General features: G+C 36.7%; 2 protein-coding genes and 1 long non-coding RNA gene across 3 annotated transcripts in view; 2 read left to right on the forward strand and 1 right to left on the reverse strand.

The window, feature by feature from the left end:
* The window catches only part of LOC149800298 (heat shock 70 kDa protein 12A-like), a 55974-nt gene extending 36142 nt beyond the window's left edge, over positions 1 to 19832 (reverse strand). Inside the window, exon 1 of the mRNA XM_089959897.1 lies at positions 19718 to 19832. The gene's annotated coding sequence lies outside the window, so the exon portion shown is untranslated. The remainder of the gene's footprint in view (positions 1 to 19717) is intronic.
* LOC149800295 (uncharacterized) overlaps positions 1 to 22618 on the forward strand; it is a 288953-nt gene that overhangs the window by 88504 nt on the left and 177831 nt on the right. The window lies entirely within an intron of this gene.
* The window catches only part of LOC149800297 (uncharacterized), a 177324-nt gene that overhangs the window by 44979 nt on the left and 109727 nt on the right, over positions 1 to 22618 (forward strand). The window lies entirely within an intron of this gene.

Consider the following 22618-nt stretch of genomic DNA (forward strand, 5'->3'; position numbering starts at 1 on the left):
CGTTTTATTTTCTCGTCCGATTCAGTTCTAAGAGCAACAGACTGTCTTTCCTTGTCCTGAACTTATTTTTTTATATCTTATCTTCCTAACTGGCGGGCTCGCGAATGAGTATAATTCTGGTACTTATGTTAAGCTCTTCTTTCACAAATGCCTTTATTCAGCATTCTATATTCAGCCGCCTAAATAAATTCACTCGGTCACATTATGGACTTTTGTATGGTAATCGCGGCAATGTTGTCGTTCGTGGCAAAGTCGCAATAAAGTATCCTCACGTATCGCCTCTACTGGCTTGTCGGACCTGCCGACCGTTCCCAGCAGAGCCATAGTCCATTAGTCCACTGTTCGAAAAGAGTGCTTCATTTCTCTCCATTCAAGACCGCAAAAGTATAATGGGTCACTCAGACCTTGTATTTTTCATTGCTAGTTTGGAACATGTGTACACAGTCGCTGCACAAAATAGTGAAATCACAAGGAAGGTCACTTTTAGCTAAATAGCGTGATCTTAACTAATAAATTTGGTTGTAGGCCCCAATTAGATATTTAGGCTGAATTTGACTTACAGGACATATCTTGCGCTTCAGGAATTGAAAGCTGATGTTTGGAGACCCCAGCTGGACTTCACCTTCGTTTCCTATTGCAGGCATAGTTGTTCTAGCTCTATAGAGACACTAAGTCTGCAGTGTTGACAGAAATGCATAGACTATTATTTATAATAGTCTTGGATCACCTCTCTCAAACTGTTAGTTGCCAAAGCATTGTCAAATTCTACATATACGATGACGTTCAATGTGTGGTCAGAGCTGTTCCAAATTAAGTTGACTCTATTTATACAGTGGAAATTCCCCTTGTTGCTGATTTGTTCTGGAAAGAGATGATGATGATGATGATGATGATGATTATGATGATGACGATGATCATCATCATCATCAATACTGTAACTCATTAGGTTCCTTGGGATACCACAGATGATTTCACCGCCAATGCATTCCATCTTTACCTGTTATCACTACTCTTTTGGAATATCCAAACGCCTTGCCTGATAACTCTTTAATGTTGTCTTCCCACCTCCATTTATTTCTGTTTTTTTCCAACGCAGCCTCTCTCTGTCCTTTGCAAGACTCATTTTGCTGGTCCAGATGATCGCGAGATATGACGATATATCTTTAGCATGCTTTTTCATAGCGATCCGGAGGTCATCGTAGGGTCGAATTACTATTTGGATCTTGTTTTGGTCTTATTTTGTTGGTTACATGGTCAATGTATGAGATGATAACGATCTTGAGGTAGCACCTCATTTGAAGGTTTGAATCATGATTTGTAGCTCTGCTGTGAGCGTCCATGTTTCACAAAGATACAGAACAATGCATACGGCTATAGAGGGCATCAGGTTTAGTTTGGAACCCAATGTTATTGGCTTTCCATATTGGTCGTACTCCTGTTAGTACTGATGTTGTCTGGACAAATCTGGAAAGTAATTCTGCTATAGAGCCATCAGTTGTGATACTAATTCCAAGTATTGGAATCTTTTGATTGTTTTCAGCTTCAGTCCACTGACCTTTATCTCCGCACTAATGCCATAGGCGTTGTTTGTCATCAGTTTGTCCTTTCAGCGTAATCTCCATTACCGCAGGCTGTGTCGGTTGTGTCGAGGCGATCGATAAGTCAGCCAGTTATTGTACATCTCCTGCCAATCAGTCAGTATTAAGATAATATTGATATACACATATCCAAATGCAAATTATTCATCCTTTGTAAATTTAGCTATTGTTTGATTTGCGTTAGTGATCGTTAAATTTAACATGGTGAGACTCGTAAATATTCAATTCAGGTCTAATTTCTCAAACGTTTCCGGTTTCCCTACGACGGAATCATCCCGGTGTGTATCATTTGCTTCTTTCATGTCCTTCAAGAGATTTTACAGGCACGGTACGCACCGTAAGAGTAAGTATCCATGCTGCTGCTGACTAGTTTGTTAATCATGTACAAATCCACCTCTTTGAACAACGAATGTATGAAACGTTTGACGGGAGCGAATCTGGAATGGCCGCCTGGATTGATCTTGTCCACGTTGACAACTTTACCTTTCAGGTACAATAAACTGTTATTCGGATCGATGTAACCGTCTGTCTATAATTTGATTTTAGATCGATTGGGGTTGAGATAGTCGAACAAGAAATAGAATGAAATTCTACCCATTGGAATGAATTCTTGCATCGTCATCATGGAATGTGCCAAGGCAAACAGACATAGCTCAGACTTTCAGCATTTGCTAGAACCTCGATGCGTTATTTTTTTTTGTTTCGGTTAGTAATCAAACATGTAAAATTCTCTGAATGTTCGTTTTTTTTGTCTTATTCTTTATCTGAACGTCATTATGGGATATAAAGGGTTTCGACGATTCTTTTTTCCTCGTCATTGCTGTGGCGTGGAAGATGAAGTAACACCTTGATCAGAAGTCAGAAGAATATTTATGGGGGTGTCATGGCGAAACCAACATTTTATTTCAGTTTGAAGTAATAAAATTCTGCTTGCAATAACCAAGCCGTCTATGGGACTTTGTCGATCATAACATTTTGAAGAAAGTACTTTCTTTGTGTCAAAGTATCATATTTTAAAGCATACAATCCTCGAATCAGCATTTATTTCAAGACGAGTGCTAATGCAAGAAAAGCTGATTTTAACATACCTCCTAAACTATGTTCTATTTGTTGAGCGACACGATGGTAATTGATATATGTGTTACATTTCACACCACAGGCGTGTTCGATAATGTACTTTCACTTGACATTTCCTTTACGAATGGAATACATTTACCCAGATCTCCTTTTGTACATTAATAGAATTGTCAAAATACAATTTTTTGACAGAAAGATAATGACGATATACAAAATGTACGTCAGCCTGATAGATGTTCCCATTTTCATCGTAAGCACGAATTGCAGAATTGACTTTGAAAGGAATGACTGAGTAACGGAGGAGTGTTTCCCATCACTTTGTACACCACTAAATCGAAGTGCCCAAACATCAAAACGTGTCCTTCTTTCAGTGTCACACGATGATGAAATCGATAATTGATGTTGATGTATGTCGATTTAACCGACGCAGTGTATACACCCAAAATGGAATATATGAAGCGGGACAAAAATAAATGGCTTTTATTTTGCTATCCAAAGATTCCATTCTAAGACGATCAGCGATTCTATTGTAGTCGATCAGTACTTTTTCCGACTTTTCTCATGGGCTTTGCCATACTGATGGTTTAAATCTGAGGCAATCATTTCGACCAGAAGCTGAGTATTACAAAAATACTCCACAGGTATTTTTATACCATAGGTGCTCAAATGAGGATGATTGGTGTGCGATCGTGTTTTCGATTCGTAAACAAGAGGTCATTTTTATTCAAGGTCTTGAACTTATTAATTCAGGATTTCGACGGCGAAAGTGTTTTTATTATGATGTGATATTCAGGACATGTGTGGGATAAATGATTTATACCAAAGCTACTTCCCAAAGAACTCCACTTGTACGGCGTCAGGTAATTTCGCCGTGAAACAACACCAACTGTTGTTAGGAAACACATGCATAGAACGGTCACTCTGTAAAGGTAAAAACATTGGTTCTTCATAATTCGATGGTTCTAGTCTTTGATGATTCACTCTTTGTCAAAGGAGAATGATTTCCCATATGTTCCAAAAGAAGGCTGTTACTGCTGCTACGTTGCAACTGGAGTTGGTCGCAAGACTACCGTTCATACTACCAGTAGAATATTTAAAGAAGTGATAGGAAAGGAGATAATGAATTCGATTACTGAATAAAATGGTCCACAATTTTTGTCTCCCTGTTGCTAACCGTAAGTGGCGATGGCTGCGTCAGTAAGACAATTAACTAGAAAGATATGCCAGAAAAGAATGCATTGAACTTTAGGCATACGTTCTCTACACCAACAACGCAGGGGATATCTTTTAAACACTTCACCGTGAATGTCATCCAACGTTGATACTGGAGGATCACTGCCAAGCACTCGTTCATTGACATGACGCCTTGCGATTTTCACGTTAGGTAAATAACTGTTGTCAAAAGTAAAAGTGCGTTTAGTTTTACCAATGTTCTGTTTTTAACATTCCACTTTTCTTGTGTGTGTGGTCATGGGGTCGTAGGCGACATTATAAACAATCGATCAAACTAGATAAATTCGTTTTAGGTGGTCACTTATTCGGATGCACAACCGATTCTACGATGGTACGATTGGTTATAAGCGTTGACGATATGTTGTAGCACATAAATGTACTTGAGAGTATGTTGGTGTCTAAAATATTTCTACATGCGCTCTTTCAACGTTCTCTGAAACCGCTCTACGATACTGCCTTTCGTTTTTGTATTTTCGGTGGTGAAAAAGTAGATTTGTTTTCAATTGTGTTGAAAAGGTTTGCTTCAGCACTTCGGTAACTTTTTATGTTTGATATTGTAGAGAGTGACAATTGCTTTGTTTTCAAACCAGTTCTAAAACTTGGGCTAACACTGATATTGTTTTGGAAGTCAAAGGAACTACCCAGGTAGATTTGGAAAAAAACGTCGATAACATACAAACATGTGTAACCAGGATTGTACCTGGTAAATGAGAGACATTAGCAAAATATGATTGCCATTAATGATAGATCTCATGCACTTTGGTTTGAGTTCTGGAGGATTTTCTTCAAATGTATTGTTGTAACCTATACGTCGCTTCTTCTTGTAACCATGTTAAAAGATTTTGTAATAGTACACTTGCATGTTTGGTTTTAGCGGCAAGTTACAATTCGTTAACTCTTCCATGGACAGGATCGTAGCACAATGATAGCAAAATGGGTCCCCATGATGACTACTTAATATGTTACCAACTTTTCATCAACACGATTCTTAGAGTCGTGCTGTTTGAGGCTTGACTTGTCCGATGATCAACAGGAGTAGGAGTCGGCGGTTGTCAAGAGGTCACTTTGTGTTGATTTGTATTTTGTCACTTCTGTCTTCCCTTCTTTCTTTTCAGCCGAAGAGATTGAAACACATCTCGTGTGTCTTCTACATCTTCCAATATTCTCTCCGCGTCGGTCGCGGTAACTTTGGGTTCGCATTGAATGATCCCTTTTAAATATGTGTGTGTTTACTTCTTTGGGGTGATGTCTTTTGTTTCAGGACTAAAAACACTGAAGTGAAGCATTTCACACACTTCGTTGTCATAGTGGAATTCGTTTCCAATGATTTTCGTCACGTCGTATCGACTTCATGACGGGAATCACTCGATACTGATGTATTTAAACGGATCAAATCATGGCTGGTCTGGTCTGGATAAATCCAGTATTCTCTGTAACACTGTTATAGGCTTTGGTCTTGTGTGAGACCAGTTTTTTTATCGTCTGCAGCCGCATCTGAGGAAGAATAAGACGTATTCGCTGTCACCAGAGAAGAAGTTACATGTGAAATGGTTTCCATTTTAGATCACATTAGGCCATACTTGTGTTAAATAAGGTTTGGCAGGCATCATGGTCAATGACGAGGTAGACGAGGTTTGAGACGACACCGTTTGCTTACAGCTTGGTTTGTTTCTCAGTTGCAGTGCCTTTGTTTCTGGTAGGAAATGCCTTTTTCTTTGGTACGTTTAATCTTGATTATGAGGCCTCTCTTCTTGTTTTGGTGTGAAGGTTTTGTAACACCACAATTTTTCTTCCCGGCACGTACATTGTGCGACAATTTAGCTTTTCTCTTGGTTGTTGCTAGGGCGTTAAGATCTCATTATAAAATGGAAAGAATAATGACACAGATTACAAAAACTGCCACCAGATTTCAAAATGATTTTTCTTTTGGTTTGAGTATCGATTCTTGCATCTGCCAGTTTCGACAATGACACTTTATGATTTCCAAACATCATTTGGTTGATGATGGATGTGTATGATGCCTTGAAGTAACTGACGTGCTGTCAAATTATTTGAGAGTGGCCTGTGACAACTGAGCACTGACTTGTGTATTTTTGCGACTGATGCCACGCAGTGCATGAATCAGATTGGGAGGATGATGAGATTGAAAGGAACACATGTCGAACACTGAATGAAGGAAACATGTGTAGGGTGTTTTTTTATTTTTTCAGAAAGACGCCAGCGGAGATGTGTAAATGGCGAGGCCTCCTTCACAGCACAAATGCTGAAACAGATCGGTGCGAAAAAATAAATAATCGGGAGTGGTTGGTTTTAAATCGTCGAGCAAATACACATGAGACGCTTGATTGGCATTGTCTTAAGAACGTTTCAGCCAAGGAGTTCCAAACTGTTTGGCTAACACTTGCATCTGAGATTTATCTCTTCAACTGTAAACATGACCACGTAATGGGCATAGAAACTAATGGTGTGATGTATATTACGTTGTTCCAATAAATTATGTGTCATGTAAATTATACGGGTAGTTTCGTGTAAACCAATGTTTAATGTAGTCGTTGCGTCTCCGAAGATGTCAGATATGTCAAAATTTGTCAGATACGACCTCATTGTCTTAGCAAGGAAAGCTATCGACAAATGAAATTGATTATCCATAACGTTCTTGATGCATGCTGTAAAACGATTGCCACTCTTTGTAATATCACACGATACATTGGTGTAGACGATGAAACAAACGGATTTTTATTCCATAAAACGTTTGACAAATTCGGTTTTGCCTGAACCATTGGATCCATCAACCAACGTATTAAAAGCGTGGCGAAGATTCGGTACCTCCCACTTTGACAAGTTAGCTTTTTGTCAATCGCTATGATAGTAGAGGAAGAAGAAGGTGAGAAAATTTTGAGAATTCAGAAAAGAACATCGACGACACAAGGCATTCCACACATTTTGGAGACACGTTTAATATTTGTTTAAAATCACAAAAATGCAAATTTACATGTCAAAGATTAAAATATGAAACCGCATAAGACAGAAAAGAGTGCACATCGAGAAGACACCAATTAAATTCAGCAATGCTAAATATAATCAAGGCAGTGTGCAAAATTCGCAGTTTAGGAGTTTCCCCATTAAATATAGGTACATACCAGTCTCTACACCATTCACTGTCTCTAACTTCTCCTCCAGGTATGGTTTCTCCTTCATTTCGATTGTGTGTGAAGGTACAGCCCTGAATTTGAAATGTTTCTTCTTCGTATAACATGGTTTTGAATGTCATGTCCTCTTCTAGCACTGGCTTTTAGTGAACGTCTTCTCTTGAGTCAGGTCCAATGACCATTGACATAGTCTGCCACTTCTTACATCAAAACATCGAAGCCAGAACGTTTCCAGTGACCTACATCTTTCCATTGCTTATGTACATCACAATCTACACCCTCTTCTTGGTAAGCATGAAAAGTTTATAAAGCGCAGGGAATCTTTATGTTCTTCATACAGTGGCAGAAAAAAATTAAGAATTCGCAACGGGGTAAGTGTCTCGTGCAATTCACAGTTTTTTTGATCAGGATATCTTTGCAGGTACCTTTAATAAATAGTCCACAATAAATCAGCTGGGAACGAAATTGGAGAAAAGTAATGGCTAACACGAACACGACATGTTCCAAATTCTACGAAATCAAATGTTGTAAAATATTTTGATTATCTTTCAAGATTTGAATACTGTTATTGAATTCCTTTCAGGGGATATATTGTAGTTAGTTATTCATATAAGTATCTTTGGAGGAAATATTAATAATCCTGCCACTTGCTATCGGACGGTAAAATGCACCAAACAAGATTGGTCATAAACTTACACACCACACACCGTGAGTACGTCTCTTCTTGAAGCTATTCTTCTTTCAATCGTGATAATGTTTTGTATCTTGACAATACCATGTTTATAGTGAATTTGTAAAATATGTTCTTCTAATTATATTTAGTGAGTTCCTTCCCAATATGGATTCAATATCCTACATGTTGTCAAAGGTTGTCAGTAGTATATAAGCTCAGGTTTGTTATCTGACTGTGTTATGTCAGTCGCTTTTTAATGCAAATTATTGTTACATTAAACGTATTTTATTTAATAATACGCAATCATTCCAACAAGTTAAACAAATTCCTTTGAGAAGAGTATTAAATTGCAATAGTTCATTTGAAGGGAAATCACCCAGGAACTCATCAGTCAGTCATCTGTGTATAATGATTATCGAAGTGCAAATACAACAAACTGAGATGTGACACCACAAAATGCGACATACAATGAATGATGAGCTATGCAGTCTCGGTTTACTACATACGAAGAACACATTTATTCCCTGCTTCAATGGCATATCCACATATTTAAACTGTCGATTCAAGCACAATGTTGACTTTTGATTGAAAATATCCTCAACATAAGTGGCAGACCCTTCTCTGATATCATTTTGCATTAAATACAAAATTTGATAGCACCAAATTTTTACTTCATTCCCTTCCATGTTCCTTCTGATGTTAATTGGATTTAATGGAGTTTTGTAATACTCTTGATATGTGTTTTCTGCAGCATCCGGTCATCAAATATCAAGATAACTTCTAAATATGACAAGATTGTATCATTTGCTAATGGTACAAGACATGACATTCAGATTAGATGAACATACACATCGGTTTTTGGAGCCAATCGATGATGCAAACAATTGTTTTATTGGCCGAACATGGCGGCCGTCAGTTACACATCGCGTAATATAAAGTCTGATTTTCCTTTGACAAATCTAGTCAACAAGTTATCAACAGACAATGATATAATGGCGTAGGTCAATATCAGTTAGCATACATTACATTATGAGTTTACGGTCGATATATTGTATCCCTTGTATACATTATAATTGCAGATTTAATTGTAGAATATAATTTCAAAATATACCTAAAGAGTGGCCTTTTATCTCTACTGTACGCATTCACATTAGGGCAAGACAATGTAATTATTATATCATAAGTCGGGCTTCTTAACTACTCAATATAATATATTTTGAAAAGGTAGAGATATAACATTTATACCAAACGCAAAAATGTACTGTGTACAGTTACATTAGAATGTATAGCAATTTTGCAATCTTGCCAAAGGTTCAAATCAGAGTCTACAGTAAAATGATTTTTTGCGCTTTATGTGCAATTGCGTTAAAATATAAACAATTTTACCGGATAACCTTACAAACCTGGTTACAGAGTAAGTAATTTATGTTATAATGATGTTGATGTTGCTACAACCCCAAATAATTAATTTGGCATTCATAGGTGACATTCATGAAAATGGCAGGGATCAAAAACTAACGCATCTACACCTATGGAAATCTTTACCCGACAACACGGCATTTACTTGTACAATAGCATATTAATTTTCAATTAGCTCTTTAATTGCCCAGTCTCATATGAGCGTCATATTTCTAGATGGAATTTTAAAACATAGAAAGAAGACAACAAAATGATAGATCTTGAAATGTTGTCGTTTGCGAAGAATACGTGTTCCGATGTAATGTTGTTATTCAACAAAGATAGCTGTAATTTGTCTCTTATGTTTTCAAATATGAGTAGTTCTACAGAAGGAATGTACCAATGTATGCCAGTCATCAGACCCATAATCATCTTTATTTTTCAAAGGAAATTGGTCCAGAAATGTACTTGTATAAAGATACAATATGAATATTTTCATAAAGAGATATCCTGGTTAATTTGGGTTCACTGGTTCAGTACCATTATACCCTACACTACTGCATGGAAGGTTTCACCTTTGTGATATTAACCCTTTGAATAAGTAGGGATTTTGAATTACCTAACCAGATGATGCCGTATTTCTTATGACCGTACAGAGTATGCTTCAACACTATAACACTTACAGATAAACCCGTTAAAATGAAAACTTGTTTCATTTATAAACCTATAAACTGCATTGTCATGGTGATCAAGAGATACAGAGATAGGCCATTACAAATTCAGACAGAAAATGCTACCTTTGTGTTAGAACAGCGCAAGTCCTCTACCACCCAAGACTGACCACGGTTACTGATAAAACAGACAAACTGGTATGATATTTACTTAATGCCCTTCCACGAAGACCTTGTGGAGTCTTATCACGTATACGGAGATAATTTACATACAATTCCCGTGTATAATGCAACAAGGAAGTATATTATTTTTAAAAAGCATTTCGCTATGTTGTGCATGCTTTCAGCAGAATAGTCATGCAGTCATATTATATAACGTTCTAGATAACCTCTATTTGATAATCTTGAAACAAAACACATTTTAGACAGTAAGAAAGAGAGGGCGGGGACGATCCAGCAAATGACCTCTCCTATATCCGGATCAATCAGCTATTTTCATAGATTAAATTACAATGGCCCTGTGATTAATAAAATTGTTGCAGGTCACGGACGGAAACTCTCTATACTCTTTCTTTGAAAAATACTGTTTGTTTGTTTGACTAATATGCTTTGTCATATACTTTCTTTCTCTCTCTGTTTTTGAGATCATTACAAATTTGCATGATGTGAATGTTTTAACCGTTTCTTTTCTGAGGCACTATTTTCCACCTTCGTCACTTTCTGGGAACTCATTACCTTTCAAAAACTGAGGGTGTTCATGGTCCTTCATATATATATATATATATATATATATATATATATATATATATATATATATATATATATATATATATATATATATATATCTTAACTGCATAATTATTTCTGCCTGTTCCAAACTGCCAATAGAGTCATCGAATCGCTTCTATTTCACATGTATGTCTGTGAATACGTAATACCAGTTCATTAAATATATTAATGAAATTGTACTCTTTTTGGTTACCGAGACAGCGTTTTCCGAGAGTGCTGTATTTTCTTCTTTCGCTAGTTCAAAAAGCTGAATTCCGTTTAGCCAATGTAGCTTGAGCAAAATTATTGCAATGAGAGGATTTTCAACTACAACCACTGTCAACCAGGGTACTTGTAGGGTAAACTGATATTATCTTATCACTATGCCTTTGACATTTCTCCAATAAATGAAACCTTTTTTTTCTGCAGCAATAGGTCCGGTTAGTATAATAAAAACCCTTGATATTCCAATCGCTGCAACTTCCTAAGTATTGCTCATTTATCGGATTTCTTTAAAATTAATCCTTCTACTTACCATATAAAATACTGCGACACTATGGAATTATCAAGCTATAAAACAGAAGAATTATATAATGACTATTCATACCGTCAGTCATCGTGTTCATAGTGGATATCATCATTTCAATAATGATTTGTCTCGACACTTAAGCGTCAGAAATATTGGGGTATCATCCGTCTACCAGACAATCTGAAATAAGCTCTAGTTCCTAAACATCTGCAGGAAGGCATTTCACCAACCTGGTACATACGTTTCTCATATATTAATAACGTTCAAGAGAGGAATAATTTCTGACTGTTAGCAAGCCGCAACAAAAAAATGATGAGTCTTTGATAAATTGATCAAGATGAGTCATGCTTTGTTAGGATTTTTTTCTTTTTATAATCCATGGTACAGACGCTTGAAAGCAACAGGATTAGGGAACACCGTCTTGGCAAGTTTGCTCCATTAATATTTAATATAACACACCGAGTTGACCCTACCCCGCCCATTACCAATTCCTTCCGTTTTGGTCCAAATCCTAAAGTAAGATTTTGTAACTTTAAATTGTGCTCAAAAGCGGAAAAAAGTCACTTGCTGAGAGAGAATGGTATTTCTTTACTAAGGTCCACAAATAAGAACTATATCAGGGAGCAAGCTTACAAGGTCAAGTCACTTGTGTTTCATAACATGTCACTGAACAGCGGATATTTTAGACTCTAGTGACAGAATAATGTTAACAGTAGTACAAATGCAATATTATGCAGGGGGGTAAAGGATTTGAGGGGTTGTTGCTGTAGATATTTAATTATTAAGAATATTTGTCATTCTAAACGTATAAACATTGGCCTGAAGACTCGGTAGTGATTCTAAATCTAACTCCCTTGGACTCAACATCGTCCCTTGTGTTCCAACCAATGACTGTACACAACATACCAAGCATGGTCCTTATACACTTCGGCAGCATTCAGATAATTACACATTGACATTGTTACAATGTTTTTATTTTGTTTCCTGATTCAGTATTACATGATCACACATTTTGTGAGTATCTGATGCTCGAGAAAACTGAGATACTGTATGTTTTATCACACAACTGAATGTTTCCATATGATATAACATAAATTAGCATATGTCATTCTTGATTATAATCAGATTTTTCATAATTTTCCCGCGGCTTTTATTACAGTAAGCAGCTACAAATATTTAGGATGGAAACGTTTCAATGATTCATTGCAATACATTGCTAGCCGTCTATATAATGTTTTGTTGCTGACTCGGCATTAAAAAGGCATACAACTTAAAAATGATTGATAACATGCTGTCATGATTGAATATTTTTAGATACGTGACATTTATTACCCCCACCCCCTTTCCAATGTATGTAATATTTAATCATCCACTGTACTACGTTTTTTATCATCTATACACTGTCTTGTTGGTTAATTAACTTTCCAAGGGTACATCAATTGAAGAGGCCCAATGGGAACAACGTGTTATAACTGAGAATTTTAAAGTTTCCCAATACCCCTACCACATGTCATTAATACTAGCTGGAAAATATATTTGTATTATTATTTGCATGCCGCTGGCCGCCAGCTCAGTATATAAATGCTCAACAGTTAGAGACCCTTTCTGATGATATTCTCACGCACTCAAGAATTATGAGATACTTTAATATTTCTCATCTACCACGTCATCAAGTACCTGTCATACTAATAACGATGTTGATTGATCAAAACAATTCTTGTACCGTATCTCACATATTTAGGCTGTCTTCTTTTCTTGGAATTAGAGATTAAATATTCGTATTTAACGATGTTGCTACATCCTAATTAGAACAAGTGAACTATAGCCAAGTGAACGACTTTTGAACTTCCTTTAGCTGAACTTGATTCAAATAAATATTTTGAAATCTGTATAGGGCACTAGAGTGTCCTCTGTATTATACTGTTTTATAAATGCTTTATGGATTCGTTTACATTCGGGCATCTTCGAGCTGTTTAAAAATATCCTTAAGCAAAAGGAGAGCTTCCATTTATGGGCTTTCTTTCTAAGTCTGGTGAAGAAATGTTTAATATATAAGAAAATGGATGTGCCTGGCACGTACAATCTAATGAGAATTAGCGTTGTTGCATATTTAGATTTGTTCAAATTTCCATTGTTAATATTAGTATCTACAATATGGAGCCACACTTCAAAAGCACTATTTTATAATTTTTTATCATAAATTTTACTTGGGTGATATTACTGTTGACAAGCCTTTGCATTTAATTTTGGTTCGCAATCGAGACTCGTCCTTATTTAGAAGTTATCTAAAACATCGTACGCACCATAAAACATACAAATGCCCGAAGGTTTATGAATCACCAACAGTGTGAATTCAATCGCTATGTTTGGTAACTGTCGGCAGAGTCAACGTAAACCTGGCGCAAATATATATATATATATATATATATATATATATATATATATATATATATATATATATATATATATATATATATATATATATTGTACGTGTTCCCACCGATAACACAGATGCGATAGCAGAGGTATATGTAGATTTGAAGCGAGTAAAAATGGATCGAATTCCACCGCTGCTGTCAAACTCCCAAAGAGTCTGTAGTTTCAGCTTCATTTGAATATATCCCCTTGTATATCAGTCAACCATCTCTGAACTACTTTCATATTTTAATGGTAGATGACCTTAGGTAGAATGTTGTCTTACTGTCGACGATCTTGTCAGTATAGCTCTTGACCTTTGCAAGTACTTGTCTGTCATAACGTATTACAATCCACCAAAACATGCTGCATACAAATAGACTACGATAACATCAAGCATCTACATTAGTCTTGGCAGGTTTGCAAAGCTGATTAATGTTGCACTGAAGCAGATGATATCAAGGAAAGCTAGTTTTATGTGTGTGTATGTCTATGCGTTCTCCAGCGGTGGCGATGACGTATAAAGCTTCGATTTTCTGCTGTCGATCGGTGTGTGAGGAGATCACTAATAAGGTCAATCCGGGAATAATAGTCTCTCCTGCATGTGGAACACAAAAGAGTTGTATGAAAGTAAAGGTGTTGGCAGTTTTGGTCTTACGAGTGGCACATCAATTATCAGCTGTTGTGCTGCCCGAATTCAGTGAGGGACGGTCTTGGGCAAAGGTCTCCCACGAGGAACTGTAGAAATGCATGTGTCTCAAGAACAACTTTAGTGAGTCCTTGAAACGTTTATTTAGTCCTCCATAGCGAGTTTCCTCGCAGAGTTCGCCATAGAGCAGCCGATTTGAAAAGGCTCCTCGGGCATACGGATGATGTGTCCAGCCATCTAACTTGGGCCCTCTGCAGCAATGTGAAGACGGATGCTATGATAGCCTTCCTGAGATCCTCGGTATCAAGAATTTTGTCTTGCCACCTTATCTGCATAATCCTGTGGAAACAGCTCATATGCAATATATTCAGTTGTCTGGATTTTTTTTTTATACATACGACAGCCCACGTATCTCTCGCATACGGGTGTAGGGTGTGCACTGCAGCTGGTATACCTTCAGCTTGATGGTAAGGCTGATTCCTCTGAGGCCCCCCCCCCCGCATAAGCATTTAGTTTTCCAATGTTTGAGCTTACTTTTACAATTATATCGTTGATCATATAGTGCCAAAGTGAACTTCTTGTGAGAGGCTGCTGCTTAGATACATGCATCTGTCGACAGCAGGTAACTTCTGACCCTTCACTGTGATATTCATTTCGTAATATGGCTTTCCAGAGACGGGTTGGTAAAGATTTCAGTCATTTTGATGATGAATGTGAGACTGTAGTTCCACAGAAAGATGAGATACCAACAGCATTAAAACAAAAGCAACGTACGTCTAATGCCATATCCTGAGGTAGTCGTATTACAACGAGTACAAAATCAGCATTTTTGTAGCTGCTCTTGAACGTGTTCGAAAGATGACAAACGAAGGCAAGCTAGCCAATGTGCTGATTTCGATGAGAAGGTCAGACAAATACGTGGTGGCTACTTTAACGATAGACCGGTAATATTTTCATAGATATATTTTTTACTATATACCACTCAAGAATAGCCTTGCAAAAGATTCAGAAAGTCTCTTTAGAATTCGAAAAGCAGGTTAGTTGTCGAGTTTGCGCATGTTTTGCAAACGACAATTGTAGTGCATTATTGCATTGTCAAACACCACCTTCTGTAATGAACTCGCAGCGGATATAAATAACCTTTAAGCAAGATTTAATGGTGGAAAGGACATGATTATGAAGTTAAAATGCAGAAACAAAATTACAATGTGGCAGCTTTGCTGATTCTCCAAAAGCAGCAAACCACGGTTTAGAAAGATTTGAAAAGCATGACACATTTCATACAAACCGCGTCTATTACTTACTACATCCAAGCTTTATTTTAGAATGTGATTAAGACAACAGCCACAGTCAGATGACGCAGAAATGAAACAACACATATCAAAAGCGTATTACAACATGTTTAAGTACAAAATCCCAAATGAAGAGAACCATGTGCAGGTATGTATATATCACGTACCTGTATGTTCTCAATCAAATCAAAACTTGTTTGCGCGGAACCCCTTATTGTTTTGATAACCTAGTGAAAAAGAAATGCGTGTGGTAGATAGTATCACAGCGGAGTTCGGTCCAATGCTGGTTACTATATACGAGGAAATGTATGTAAAGAAATATCAAAGCAAGAAAAAGAAAACTTTGGCGATATGGCACTCGTAGTAAACTATAAATTCAGATAACAATACTTAAAGAGCGCTTATGGCACTTGACACTTTACCACCAAGTCTATTGTAGTCTTTCTCCATAAATGGAAAGCATGATTTAACTATACAGCTATTTCGACATAACATAGACGTGATCCTTATTTTCCTGCTAATTTCTAAGTGATGTCAAAAGCGTCTTTTACGAGCGCGTATCCGTAGTTGAAATTCATTGAATGCACGATATTGCTGCCAACGACCTTTTCGCCAGCAGTAATTTCTAAGTATTTTATGCTAACGGGCTCGTTAAACACACACCAAAGGCATGGCGAAGTCATCACAGACGACTTCTTATCCAGCTTTGTTTGAGCAATGTCATTAGCAGTGGCGAAATAACATGTTCCCTAAGACACCAAGACAGTATCCAACTCTGAGCCACCAATTGTGTTTTTCCATCATTTAGTATTCGGCGATTTCTGTTTGATGCGTTGCGATTTCACAAATAGTTCCAAGATAGATTTCGGGTACATTGCTTGTACTACATACATGCGTTTAATTAGTCTTCATTTTTATGCAAACTAGTATATTGACAAACAAGAGCAATGGTTAGTAGACAACATTTTTATGTTAACTGGTATTAAACCAGCAACAATTAGCAACCACAATCTGACAACACGAAATTAGTTGTCCTCTGACAGATTGTAGATGAATGTGAGGTCTTTGAATGCAGTGGATATGAATGTTAGGAATGGGATCAACCGATGATTGACGGAGCGTTTCTGGTGGCAGCATTTGCAGTCCGTCAATAGAAGCCTACATCCTCAAACACATGCGGTTGCCATTAGTAGTCGCTTGAAATACAGCCTGTAAAACTTCTACAGAAAAATTCGAGGTCGTCAGATAATGGGGCCATACTGTGTAGTCTTCCTTCTCACTTTTATTTTTATTGTCATGCAATAGTAGCCCCATTTGTACTTTTCTTTCTCTTTACATTCTTCATACAGTTCAGACTGTTGAGTGCTTTGGTATCCACTTAATTGAAGGAGCAGGAATACTGTCAGACAAGAGCGATTTCTTTAAGTAACCATTTCCCATGGACATTTGTGAAAGTCCATTTGTAACCTTCTATTCACTTATGTGACCTTTTGTCAGACTGTTTCTTTTGGAATTTTCTCATAAAGGCTGGCAATTTATGAAGGGGATTTGGTAGTACTGGCAAACTGATGTGGCCTGCTTCCACATATTTGTCTAAGGTAAGGTAATCAAAATGTCTCTTCTCAATTGTCTCGTCTTTCCTTTTGGCTCATTTGATTCCTTAATTACATGGTACCTGTCGGGACCTCGGGTGGCCGAGTAACGTAAAAGACTTGCCTTTACGAATCACTGCCATCTCACTTCTACCTACATGGGATCGAATATCAGGCACGGACAACATGGTTGTGTGATAAAACTTGCTAGTAGCTTCTCGTGGGTCGAAGGTTCCTAACCGGAGTATCCCTGGTTTTTCCTCCACTAATTATATTGGCCACCATGTCTAACCTATCACATTCTGAAAAATGGCTTTACTCTCACTACAACAAGAAGATACATGTCCCTTTTGGAAGAACATTTTCAACTTACTTTTAACCACCTTTCACATTATGTACTATTATTATTCCTTGTCATTTTTCTGAATTTTATTACCAACAGTTTACATACAATCCAAACTAACTGCTTATGGACTGTTGTCTACTCTATCTGATGACCGAGTGACTTATTTCCTGAACGGTAATTACTTCCACAAGAAAGATAAGCAGCTTATTCATGTGCAGATACATTAGGTGAGGTTGGTGGGTGTACACGTACTGATTTTAATTACTCATGTAACATTAGTCAGTGAAAAGTGTTCAAAATCTATACTGTGCAATAACACCAGGTCGTGATCACCTGTTCCTAATGTTATGTTTGTGTCTATTGAGTCAATTTAAAATCCTTTATTTTTTAGAAGAAAAGGGTCACCATTTTGGGGAAAGAGAGGTTAAGACAAATTAGTACATTGACGTTTGACATGGTTTAACATAATATGATGCTTTATCCCATTTCACTAATTGCTGACACAGCCTAAACAATTTACTTCACGGACAATGTTGATGTTTGTTTGTAAAGCACGTGTTTCAATACAGCAGTTGAAACATTTCAATGATATATGTACATAAGACCAAGCACACTTGAAGTTTATTATGTCCAGATCTGTATTAAAGATTATTGACAAATTTAGGGCTAGTGTTATGAATACCTGTTCCAATTACGCAAGCAAAGGTGTATGTGGAATGAGGGAGCATAGGATTCAGAATTAAGCAACAAAGCTATCTGAGATTGTTGCATTATGTAAGAGTTGTCGTTTCTGTCCGGCTATAATAAAGTAAAATAATAAAACAAGACGTTTGAGTCTCCTGACTATATGTGAGATTAAGTTCATTTATATTTAGAACATGCATTTTATTTATATGATTTTTTGTTTTAAAGAAATCTGATACACAGCGGTGAAACGTGTAGCCTTGGTGACAGGATAACTATTACCACTATTTAGTTGCAACAGAGTTATCTCTATTCAGATTTGGGATACATGGTTCTGTCCTCCTCAAATTGTCAATCTAACATTGTTCATTATGAGTGTGTTTGACACGCATGCTGAAGTAGTGCAGAAGGTATATTCAGTTTAACAAACGTCAGCACTGAGGTCTATGAGGAAAAACAATTAGCATCGTTATACCAGCTAAAGGCAGTGGCCTTGCCTGTGATTTACTCCTAAATAGGCATAGTTATAACGGATAAATGTGTTCCCCAGACAGCCATCATGGAAGAGCACTAACTAAATAATATAGCAATCCGGACAAATACAGAGACTAACACCAGATAATTTGTATTCATTTGTTCAAAATAATGTATTTATTGAGCGTGGTTACTGGCCTATTTTATCTGCAAAAATATCAAAATGGTGTCGATTGCTGTCTGAGAAATTGGCGATAGTTACTACGAATTAATTTCATTTTGGCCCGTTTATATAAGACTATAAATGTAAAAAGAAAATATGAAGCACAAACGCTGTCGCCGTTAAATATGTTCAAAATTTTTTTAAGATTTTTTAAGGGACAAAAGTACCTATTCCCTATTTAGGTAGGGGACCGAACGTTAAATGTACTAAACTTTCAATAACATTAACATTTTAAATAGTCTCTAATTAAACTTTATACATGGTATCTTAACAGCAAAACACATCATATATAAGTCGAGAGTAAATACAGGGATAGGTGTATATTATGCAAACAACCATATTAACGTGCGATGGCGAATCATGTTATTGCTCTTCGTCTTCTTCTTCTTCTTCTTCTAATAATAATAATAATAATAATAATAATAATAATAATAATAATAATAAAAATAATAATAATAATAATAAAAAGCATTAGTAGTAGAAGTAGTAGGAGCAAGAGAATATTACAGGTTTAAAAATAAAGCACACTTCTACTCAATTTCCGTTTCTAACGTTGATTTAGATATTATCTATTCCACATATTATTTGATCTACAATGGTACAATATCAAAGTAATGCACGGTGGTTAAAATATGATAAGGCTACAAACCAGGAAGGAAATTATGTATTTATGGACAACACAAGTTTCATTTATTGCATTAAAATATTTAAAAAGTAACTTCAGTTACTTTCATTGTCACATTTTTAAGGGTAATTTGTGATTTGTATCTTTATCTTGGAGATCTACAAATAAACGATTTAGCTAATTCAATATGGCAGAAAAATCGTTCAGATCATATATTTCTTCTTTAAATTTCAACAACGATTAGTTCCACACTTAACACATGAGCGGCTTAGAGCAATATCATAGAGGTGATTGATAATACAAAACGACTTAGATACTTACCTATAATTCAATTCTGTATCCGTCCGTTTCTATTCAAATTCAGGCTTGAATGTTGAAATGGCTAATGGCTGTGAGTGTTATGTTAACTCGCTATAGCAATTGGTAGCATTATGGGAACTTATTACATGCACTGAACTATACAAATATACAGGTGGCAATTCAACAAGGAAGTAAATTGTAATTGTAAATAGTGATTTTGTTTGTCCATCTTACACTGCTAAAACCACTAGAGGATCATTTAAGAAAGAGTGGGAATATTGCAATTGTTCCCATGAGCCTGTCTGTCTGTCCAATAATCGATCTCTTCCTAAGCTGCTGGAAGGGTTGTATTGAAACTTTGAGAGCCAAATCAAATGATGGTGTAGATTTGCGATATGATTTAATACTTTCCCCTGCCTCACATTGGGGGTGAGTTAACTTCTTGAAAAATTGTACAAAGGAGCGTGGCGGTGTTATTCCTAAAGACGTGTTTTAGGACGAAGATTGTCATCGCTTCTTCTCCCACGTAAATGGAAGATTTTATTGAATCTTTTCTTAAATGGTTGATGCAGATATGCTAAAAGGTTGTACGTTTTCCACTGCCTTATACTTTGGTAAATTCATATTTGCCATAAAATGATGTTTTGACAAGTCCGGTCTCAGGAGTCATTGTGTTACCGAATTGTTTCAGCGTAGGATTTAATTGAAATTTGGCTATAAAGTTTGTTGGTATTGATGCGTAGTATGATCTTAATTTCTTCCCTTGTCTAATTTGTGAAAACTACTGTGAGACAAATGATTTTAAAATAGAGACAAGTGGTAGGAAGCAACTTACCGTCGATTCCGAACAAAAGGCTTACGCTTGGAAAGAAAGAAAACAAGTGTATGTATGTGTTTCGAGACAGAACCAGATTGGCGCACAGCCGATTCCCACTACTGGATCAGTCCAGTACGTTGTGTTGTGCCTTTATTTGCCTCAGCACGGTATAGGAAATTTTAGCGGTACCATAAAACACCAAACCAAACTAAACTTTTCAATTTAAGTACATACATATTTAGTTCAGTTTTTCATCCGATTAAAATACTTAGAATGTATTCTTCCTGTATTATTATCTTCCATTTTCGGATTTAATATAAGATGATTTAACATACCAATGCATCCTTAATGTCGTCTCTTCGCATACCGTCCCTCCATATCGTTAATTTAATTTTCGGCTATGTTAAACAACCACCGTAAACATATAGCACCTCTCGCTCTCAGTTGTGGCGCGAGACGGATTCGGGGATTCAAGGAATGCAATTGTCCCCAAAACCAGGCATGTGGGGTGGGCAGTCGGGAACTTTTCTATACAGCTGAAGTTATTTTCATAATAAAATTTGGGTCCGCGCTATATGTTTCGAATAATGTATACACCTATCATAGGTATAACCGGGGCAATTCTTCACAACCTTATATTTATGCGGAGGGCTGGTAACTGACATAAGAAATATTCTCTGCAGCAAAGTAGGGGTGCCGTTAAAGAACATTGACGCCCGAGCTGCTTTAATCCTCTAGCCATCAGTATTCTCTCTCTCTCACTCTCTATCTCTCTTTATATATATATACACACACACACACACACACACACACACACACACACACACATATATATATATATATATATATATATATATATATATATATATATATATATATATATATATATATATAAGCAGCAGAGGGGGCGAACAGACCAAAAGCTTTTTGCACAATAAGCCCTCCCCACGGAAACTATTCGATAGAAGCGTTATTTCGTCGAAATAACACTTTTATTCAGAAAACGAGACAAAAAAAAATGTCCCCGATCCCTCGAAGAGTTTTCGCGGGGAAATTAAATCGTGGACAAATAAATAATGGCAAATATTGGAGAAGCATTCACAACTAGATTGGCACGACAACGACTAGCCGCGATTAAAAAATTTCTTCCGGTTCGTGATTCCGTCAAAGAAAAATTAAAAGCAAGACAAGAAGCGCGAGTTGAGTTTGCAACATCTGCGGAGGAATTATTTAAGCCTATTACAACAGCTACTGGTGAAGTTAAAACTGCAATTGTAGGAAAACCTGATCCTGCCGACCCTACCAAATCAACACGAGGTTTACTTCAAGCAATAGAAGAACTTAAACAACAACAGGCAGATGTAGGTGCTGTAGTTGATCCAGGTGCCGCCGCCGAAGTAGTGGCAGTTGCTAAGGAAACATTTATTAATAAATTTACCGAAGATGGTATTACTGAGATAAAAAATATTCCGCTTACTAACGTGGATGAACTTAAGGAGTTTTCTGCTTGGATTGTCTTAAATTATCCTAACCGGCAAGATTTTCTAAAACCAGGAGCTGCCTCGGGCATAACCCTGGCTGATTGGAGGGATTATGTTTACAAAGTAAACCGAGGTATTTCTCGAATATCTAGCACTGATGATACCTATAATTTTATAAAAACTGGCGTAATTGGGGTTAATAAGGAACTAAGAGACCAACAAATGAAGGCAAAGGAAAGGGAAAGGCAGGCAAAAATACAGGAAATGGAAATGAAAAAGCAGGAAAGGGAGGAAGAAAAGAAGAAAAAAATGCAGGAAAAGGAAATGAAAAAACAGTCGAGACTACAGGAGAAGAAACCACCAGCTCTAAAAATAGACCCTGTAATAACACTGCCTGATCCAGTGCCTGAAATTTCATCACCTGAACAAATGGGGGCTAGCGCTCCTGATGATGATTTTACCACTCCTGTTTCGTCGCCCATCCCCCCCGATATATCAGAAGAGGAAATACTGAAAGAGCGAATAAAAGAATTAAAAAATGAATTAAAAAATTTAAAGGAGGAAAGAGAAAAATTACAAAAAGGAATACCGAAAAAGGGTACCCACTCTAAGGTAGAAAAGATA

This window comes from Sinohyriopsis cumingii, chromosome 5 (assembly GCF_028554795.1).
Source record: "Sinohyriopsis cumingii isolate HCF-2022 chromosome 5, ASM2855479v2, whole genome shotgun sequence".
NCBI lineage: Eukaryota > Metazoa > Mollusca > Bivalvia > Unionida > Unionidae > Sinohyriopsis > Sinohyriopsis cumingii.